The sequence below is a fragment of the Leopardus geoffroyi genome, chromosome D1, assembly GCF_018350155.1.
Source record: "Leopardus geoffroyi isolate Oge1 chromosome D1, O.geoffroyi_Oge1_pat1.0, whole genome shotgun sequence".
NCBI classification, from domain to species: Eukaryota; Metazoa; Chordata; class Mammalia; order Carnivora; family Felidae; genus Leopardus; species Leopardus geoffroyi.
The window spans coordinates 108,204,744-108,213,522 of NC_059329.1; the positions used below are offsets into that span (position 1 = coordinate 108,204,744).

Consider the following 8,779-nt stretch of genomic DNA (forward strand, 5'->3'; position numbering starts at 1 on the left):
CAAATGCAGAAGCATACACCTGCAGTCCCAGAGATTGCTCTCAGCAGAAGGGGGTTACCTGCTTTCCCTCAAAGCCGGCCCCTCAGTCCCACAATGGCCTGGTCTAGAGAAGGGTCTGTACGAGGCTGGGAAAACCCAAAACCACATGGGTTTGTGTAGACACAGCTTTCCCTGCAGTCTGGAGGAACAGAATTGGCCAAGAGATGAATTTTGTCAAAACAAGGTCAAGAGATGGGGAGGGCTGTTCCTCTGCAGGCTGAGGTCTCCAGCGCTGGCCACGAGCACATCCTCTGCACCCAATGAAGCCTCTCTCCTGAAGAGCACAGCAGTGCGTGTGGCCCTGGGGCTAGGGTCCTGGGGAGAGTTGCCGGATCTGGAGGTGCATCCAGTGGCAGGGATAGGCCCAGCTTGGAGGTGACAGAGTGTCAGGGCTGCTCAGGATCTCTGCTGTCAAATCTCAGCGAGAAAAGCCCAAGGCCCAGGGACGGTGAGTGCCTTGTGGGAAGTCACTCAGGCTGAATAAGAAGCTGGGCCTTTGGAATCTTAACATCGCCGCCCTCTGCACGCTCAAATCTGGAAGTTGCGAGGTTGGGCTGGTGGCAACGCAGAGGAAGGGAGTTTCAAGAACCTCTTTCCCAGCGAGGTGCAGGCTGGGGTTAACTCTGCCCTTAAGCTCTGCAGCCTGGGGGCCCAGCGTGCAGATGTACGAGGCTGCTGTGTATACAGAACCACATGGCGCTTTGCAGAGCTGAGCCACAGAAGCCTCCGAGCACCTTTGGTAGTAACTCCACCCACCACTGGGCTTCCAAGCTCCCCATCTTGCAGGGGCTGCCGGGGCTGGAGCGTCAGGCACCACCCCCGCGCTGCCCTCCAGGCCTTTGCTGTGGACGCATCGGGTTTGGGGACTCCGTGGGAATGAGTTTATTATTTGGCACATGGGAATTCTGCCTTTTACAGTGATACCGTCAGGGTCCTTGGGCAGGGTCTTGGGGTCTCCTTACTCCATACTGATGGGAATGGTGGGCGTAGGAGGAGAAATGGCAGAAAGAGGCTCAGGTCAGCAGGGGACGTGGGGGATGCGAGGAGGCCGTCGGCCAGTTACGAGGCTGCCAGGGCTCAGTGGCGAGGTCAGAGACAAGATGGGACTTGGGAGTTCCGGTCCCAGCAACCAGAGAGCACACGTGAGGGGCTCAGACGTTGCTGCCGGGGTGATCGCAGTGGTGGCCCCACCTGCGTGAGCGCAGGCCACCACCCTCTTCGCGTCCCCTCCAGGCACGCTTTTCTGCTGCAGCTGACTGTCCCTCACCATAGCCTGGAGCCCCTGTTCCCCCACAGCTGGGGGCTACCCTGAGCCTCCCCACAGGCCTCACGGGGCTCACGGGGAGCAGCACTTCCGTGCCCGACATTGTGTCATACTTGGCCACCAGGCACAAGCTCCTCTGGCCCAGCCCCTCACACCCATACACCTCAGTGTGGGTCAGACACGGTGCCCAAGGCCACCCTCCAGTCCCCTCTGCTGACCTACAGCTCCCCACTCCTTCCCCCACATCGGTCGCCACGCAAGTCCCACTGAGCTGGGTGGTCCACACAGCTGCCCCAGCTGACCTCCTCTGCCAGCAGTCAGCCTCTCACTTCCCTCTTGGGCCCCGTTGGAACATTCTTCTGACCTGTGTTTTCTTCCTCCTGCCCTAAATACAGGCAATGGGGATGGGTCATCTGGAAAGGGACTGTGGGGTGGGGAGATGAGATGAGGGCCGTGTCTGCCCAAGGTCCGTGTTTGCTCCCAGAAATACATGTTGGGGCTTCTCCAAGGGCAGGGATACAGCAGGACCCTTCCCAGAGCTGGCATCACGCCTCCATGTTCTGCTTTTCTAATCTGGCCTCCAGCCCGTCGGTTCCAAGACGTCTCCCTGAATCCCCTAAGATTCCCTGCTCTGGTCTACACACCTGGAAGAGGGCCTGTGAATGTGGCTATGGTGGTTTACTCTGTGATAGGGCATGTTTGACAGCATAGCTGACTCTAGATAGGAGATTCTCCCAGTGGCCGGACCTAATCACATGAGTTCTTAAAAAGCAGACTCTTCTCTAGCCGGTGGCAGAGGAAGGACATCAGAAATTCAAAGCACAAGAAGGATTCAATGCTCCACTGTTGGCTTAAAGATGGAGGGGAGCCGCGTGGAAGGAACGGGGTGGCCTCTAGGAGCCAAGAGCTGACAACCGGCAAGGAATCCCAATCCCTGCTGATGGACGAGAATAAGCACGGAGGGAGACTCCCTCCACCCCTGAGCCTCCAGCTGAGAACTCAGCCCGGCCAACACCAGATTTCAGCATTCGAGACTCTGGATTTCTGTCCTACGGAAACATGAGCTAATAAATGGTTGTTCTAAGCCACTAACTTTGCACTAATTTGTTGCGTGGCCATAGAAGACGACCGCAGCAATGGATTTGTGTTTTGGTCAATTGACAATTTATTTGACTGGCAACGCCTCGCAGCCGTTCAACTGGCGAAGAGAAGAAAATGGAAAGGAACAAATGTGGTCGTGGAGTCGATTACTGAAAAAGCAGGGCACCTGGGTGGCTCAGTCGGTTAAGTGTCCGACTTCAGCTCAGGTTGTGATCTCACAGTCCATGGGTTCGAGCCCCATGTTGGGCTCTGTGCTAACAACTCAGGACCGGGAGCCTGCTCCAGATTCTTTGTCTCCCTCCCTCTCTGCCCCTCCCCTGCACATATCTGTGTGTGTGTGTGTGTGTGTGTGTGTGTGTGTGTGTGTGTGTGTGTGTGTCTCTCAAAAGTAAATAAACATTTAAAAAAAAAACTGGAAAAGCAGATTTCAAGACTGTACAGTGTGGCCTGGCTCAACACACACACACACACACACACACACACACACACACACACACACGAGTTTCTCAACTGGAGGTGATTTTACTCCCCAGGAAACCTCTGGCAGTGTCTGGAGATGTTGCTGGTGGTTGCAACTTGGGAGAACATTGCTGGCATCTAGCAGGCAGAAGTCAGGGATCCTGCAATGCACTGGACAGCCCCCAACAGAGAATTATCCAGCTCCAAATGTCAATAAAAGGTTGAGAGGCACCTGGGTGGCTCAGTCAATTAAATATCCAACTTTGGCTCCGGTCACGATCTCGCGGTTCGTGGGTTCGAGCCCCGCATCGGGCTCTGTGCTGACAGCTCAGAGCCTGGAGGCTTCCTCTGATTCTGTCTCTCTCTCTCTGTCCCTCCCCTGCTCACACACTCTCTCTCTCAAAAATAAATAAACGTTAAAAAAAAATTTTTTTTAATGTCACTAAAAGGTTGAGACACACACAATCAAACCCAACAACTATCGAGAGGCAGTGTAGCATAAGGGCCAAGTACAAGGTCATATTCAAGTCCTACCAAACTACGTGATCTTTAGCAAGATTTGAGATTTCTGGGAGCAGCTGTAAAGTGGGGCTAAGGAAAGCACCCGCCTTCTAGGGCTAAGTGAGTTAATGTACAGAGTGCATAGCACAACACAGCCTGCTAACTTGAGTGATTACAGGATATGTCTACAGGGCTACTCTTGCATCATCGGAGCTGGGGCAATTTTTGTTTACTTTCCTATATTGCCAAAATTTCACATAATGGACATATTGGATTTTCTTTTTTTTAATTTTTGTTTTACATTTATTTATTTTTGAGAAACAAACAGAGAGACAAAGTGTGAGCAGGGGAGGGGCAGAGAGAGAAGGAGACACAGAATCTGAAGCAGGCTCCAGGCTCTGAGCAAGCGGTCAGCACAGAGCCTGATGCGGGGCTCGAACCCACAAACCGTGAGATCGTGACCTGAGCCGAAGTCGGACGCTCAACCGACTGAGCCGCCCAGGCACCCCTTTGATTTTCTTAATTGGGGGCAAGTGGGGGGAAAAAACCCGAGGGGGCATACTACAAAACAACTGGCCTGTACTCTTCAAAAATGTCAAGGTCTTGAAAACCAAAGCAAGGTCGAAGACAACTGCAGACTAAAGAAAGCTGAAGGGACCAGGCGACCACAGGTGAGGTGTGATCCCCGTTTATTGGGACAACGGGAGACATTTGAAAGGGGATGACACGTACGATCACAGTATTGCGTCATTGTCACCGGGCCTCAATTTGGGAACCGTACTGTGGTTGTGTAAAGAGATGTCATGGGGTGGGGGGTACGTGTTGAAATATTTAAGGGTGAAGGGTCATAACGTACGTAACCTACTCTCAAATGGTTCCGAAAACATTCACGCGTGCGAGAGAAAGAGAAAGAGAAAGCAAACGTGGCAAAATGTTAAGTATCGGTGAATCCGGGCGAAGGGTGTAAGGGTGTTCATTGTGCTTTTCTCGCACCTTTTCTGAAGGTTTCATAATTGTCAACAACAAACCAAAAAAACCCGCCTGTAACCAGGCGCTCCTCCTTCAGACCACTGTGCAGCCTGGTCCAGCGTTGTATTTGCTGCCCCATGCGTGACCCAGCAGTACTAAGTCCGTTTATAGTAAGAAGGATAACCCAGCTTTTCTATTCATACAGCGGAATGCGGCACAGCAGCGAACGGATGGAAACACACTATGGCTCCAGCAACCACGCGGACACAGACGAACCCAGCAGCCGGGTCCACTTAAAGAATAAACACACAACAACACAAACCCAGGCGAAAGGAACACATATTGTTTTCCGCTGTGTACCTGGGTGGTGAACTGGAAGTGATTATCTTACAGGGTGGCACTGTGCTTACCTGGGGGGGGGGGGAGGGGGTCACCCGGAAGGACGCATATAGGGGTGCTCGGCGGCACAGATTTTCTTTCTTGAGTGGTAGTTACACAAGGACCTACTTTTAATGAGACAAATATACACTATACATTTATGTGCTTTTTAAATTTTTTAATGTTTACTTATTTTTGAGAGAGAGAGAAGAACAGAGAGAGAGGGAGACACAGAATCCGAAGCAGGCTCCAGGCTCCGAGGTGTCAGCACAGAGCCCGGTGCGGGGCTCGAACTCAAGAACAGTGAGTTCATGACCTGAGCCGAAGTCGGACGTTTAACCACCTGAGCCACCCAGGCACCCCTAAATTTATGTTTTACACACAAAACGCAGCCGTAAAAGCCCCATCAAGGGGCACCTGTGTGGCTCAGTCGGTTAAGCCTCTGACTTTTGATTTCGGCTCAGGTCATGATCTCACAGTTGGTGAGATCGAGCCCCTTGTCCGGCTCTGTGCTGACAGCGCAGAGCCTGCTTGCGATTCTCTCTCTCCCCCTCTCTCTACCCCTTCTCTACTTGCGTTCTCTCTCAAAATAGATACACGTTAAAAAAAAAAAAAAAGTCCCTAAGAAATCCCACTTTGTGCCAGGTGCGCACTGAGTGCCTGGGACCCGCCACTGTGTTAAGGGAGCTGACATCTATGAGGAACTGGGGGGGGGGGGTGCCCTGGGGGCTGCTCAGAGAAGGGCTGGGGTGGAGTCCCTGAGCTGGGGAGGAGGTGGGGAGCATCAGCCCCAGCCAGCCAGGGAGGGACGTGGCCCAGTGCACCCCCTGGTGGTGGCTTTAGGGAGCGAGGCTTGCGAAAGCGCAGGGTCACCTCTACTCACACCCCCCCCCCCCCCAGCCCCTTCTTTCTGTACCTTTTTCCCTGTTATTCCCTCCTTCCCCGGTGCTCATGACCTATTCCTAGGATTCACCGCAGCAAAAGCTGAACTCAGACTCACCTCTCTCTGGGAGACTTTCCCAATCAAAGCCCCCCCACTCTGACCGTTCCTTCCCCCATAGGGCTTTCTTTGCTGTCGGAATTTGCACATGCCCTCAGGATGCCTCGTCAGCCTCGTGTTGTTTTACAAACCTGCGGCAATGGTGATGGTGATGGTGATGGAGACGACAGCCGGAACTCACTGAGGGCCTTGCACCCGCCTGCGTCTGCGGCCTGCTCCCCACAGGCCTCTTCATTCACACGCGTGGTCATGTGGTCGGTACTTCAGCTGGCATTTATTAAGCAGCTACTCGGCACCAGTCTCCAAGGCTACAGGAAACAAAAAGTCAGTGGCTGCTGCGGCCGGGGGTTCGCAAGTTGGGCGGGGAATAGCCAGGCATTGGTGATGGGGACTCTAAGAGCGGTCACGTCACGGGAGCCACTGAGTGGGGGGAACGGACCAAGCAGCAGGTGTCCCGGAGGTCTTAAGAGAAAGTGGGGGCAGGATGCAGGCTAGGCAAGGAGCATACGGCCCGGGGCCTCTCTGGAAACGGCCCTGGGGCAGTGAAGAGAAACGAGCTGGTCAGAGGCAGCTGGGTGGGCCTTGCTCTGGAGCTGGCATATGATCTCCTGGAGCTGCCAGAGGCTCTGTAGAGGCAAATGGAAGTGGACACCCTTCCACCCACCCACCCTAAGCCAGCACTCTGAGCCTGGGGCCTGACAGCCCCCAAGAGGGCCAGGGTTTCTGGAACACCTGCCATGCTGGGGTGGGGTCAGGGGCCAGGCAGGATGAGTGAATCATGGACTTTGCCCTCCAGGAGTCTGGAGCCCAGGGTGTTAAGAGCATGGAGCTCTCAGCCCTGAAGGGATAAGATAAGAGGGAGCAGGGAGAGGCCCAGGGGCCCAAGGTGTGGTGGGTGGGGGGAGCCGTGGGAGGTAGTGAGGAGAGGTAGCGGGAGGGACATCTGAGCCCAGCTCGGTAAAGATGGTGGCCCAGGGATCCGGAGCCGATGGGGCAGCAAAAAAGCCCCACTGGGATAAGAGTCATAGGGGCCAGAGAAGGTGGCTGGATGCTTGCCAGCTGCCTGGTCCTCGGAGAGAGAAGGTTCAACTACTCTCACTTTAGCAAGATGCTCCCCGCTCTGTGAGCCCCGAGTCCTCATCTCCCGAACAGGTCCATGATAGTCGCTTCGCAAGGTCGTTGAGTTGATCCCAGGTGACCGATGCATGCCAGGGCCCGGCACGCAGAAAGGGCTCCAGAGCCGGCTCCTATCGTTGAGCAATTTGAACTTTATTCTTAGGTCTCTGTTTCCAATTTCGAAAAGCTTATCTTTTAGCAGCAGAAGGCTTTGAATTCAAATGCGAATGTCTCCGGAACGGCATCGCGTCGGCATCGGGCATCGTATGAAAGCCAAGCAGGAGCGAGGCTGTTGTGGAGACCTCCGCCAGGTCCAGGTCCTGCCCCCACACGGTCGCCTTCCTCCACGGCCACCACAGCTGGGCAGGCAAGTCTGGGCTGTGCTGCAGGGAGAAGGAGAGAGCAGGCCAGTGGAGGGGAGGCGGTTCGGGGGGTCCTCGTCCTGGAGAGGCTCTGGCACAGACTGGGGCCCGGAGCCCTCGGCCCCTCTTGGCCACATGGGACATTGGTGGTGCTTCCTTGGGGTGCAAGACGAAGGCTTAGGATCTGTTTGGACATCCACCGAGCACACGGGGCTGGGTGCCGGGAGCTGAGCTCACAGGTGGTGGGGGGAGGATGGAAACACCGGGGTGGGGTGGGGGGGGGGGAGTACAGTTCTCTGGGGAAGCGCAGGTTGCTGGGGGTGCCCAGGCGGGCGCTGGGGATCAAGTGGGCTTCAGGAAGGCTTCCTGTAGGCAGCCAATGCTTGGACAGAGCTTGGAACAGTTAGTAAGGGTGAACCTGGCACCAAAAAAAGCAGGGAAAAGTGTTCCAGGCAGAGGGAAAAGCATGGGCAAAGCACTCGGGCATGCCACAAGCGGTCAGTACAGGCAGGGACCTAAAGCAGGGCAGGCTCACGGGAGGGGACATGGAAAGGTAGGAATGAAACAGGAAGGAGTTGGACCTGAGGGCTGCCCTGGGGTAGCAAGTCTTCCCTGCCCTCTGGACACCCCTCGCCCCATCCCTTCCCCTCCCTGCACTGCAGGTCCCGGCGGCTGACATTGAGGCGAACATACCTGTGACCTATGGAATTGGCAGCCAGAGGGGAGATGAGAACACTGGCTGTCAATTCATAGGTCAGAGCCCTGTGCACTCGGTCTCGGCAGCCTGCCGACAGCCCACTGCCCTTGGCCATCCTGGGCCTGGGAGCGCAGCCGTGGAGGTCCCTGCTGGCGTGCTCTTCCGCCTCCGTGGGTACTGGTCCCCATCCCCGATAACAGCAGCCCCACTGGAACCAGTGGGCACTTCCACATGGAGTTGCTGTTACAGAGGGTGGGAACCAACTGGAGGTCTGGACCTTGGGCAGAAGTCCGGGGAGGACCCGTGCCCACCCATGTGGGCCTCTTGGGTCCTCATGGCCCCAGGCCCGTGGTCTTTTTATTGAGGCTCCTTATCATCCGGGGCCCACACCTGGAGTCCGATGCCAGCCCTTCTTTTCTGGGCGAAGTCCTGTCTCAGCCCCAGCTCTGCTCATAAAGCCGGGAGTGGCCCCGATTTATAGCTCCTGGGCAGCCTTTGCCCGCCCTGACACCCCACACCCTCTGTCCCCAAGTTCCTTGTTTCCTCCTTTCTTTCCCAACCAGAGCTGGGCCCCAGTTCCAGGTTGGGCCACCGTGGCCTCCACCCTCTGCCCTTTGCCCACCCTTCCTGCCACAGCCACAGGGCAGAGGGACAGTGAGGGATAGCTGGACATCCGTCGGTCTCCAGGGATGTCTGACCGTCCAGATTCCCCGAGGATGGCCCCAGATGAGAAGCTGGAGGCAAGACTGAGAGGGGCAGGGGTGAAGTGGGGGCGGGGGACACAGAAAGTGGGAGAAGCAGATGCAGAGCCGGAGAGAACTGGAAAGGAACGGAGCAAATAGGGACAGAGGAAGGCGACGGGGAGAAACAGGGAACTTGAGAAGGTGCGATGT

At 55.7% G+C, this 8,779-nt stretch overlaps 1 long non-coding RNA gene across 1 annotated transcript; it reads right to left on the reverse strand.

Annotated features, from left to right (window-relative positions):
- Positions 1-4,013: 4,013 nt before the first annotated feature.
- Positions 4,014-8,779, reverse strand: LOC123601921. Its single transcript, XR_006714290.1, has 2 exons — positions 5,843-8,779; positions 4,014-4,625 (listed from the first exon to the last, which is right to left on the reverse strand). It is a non-coding gene; the product is annotated as an uncharacterized LOC123601921 (long non-coding RNA).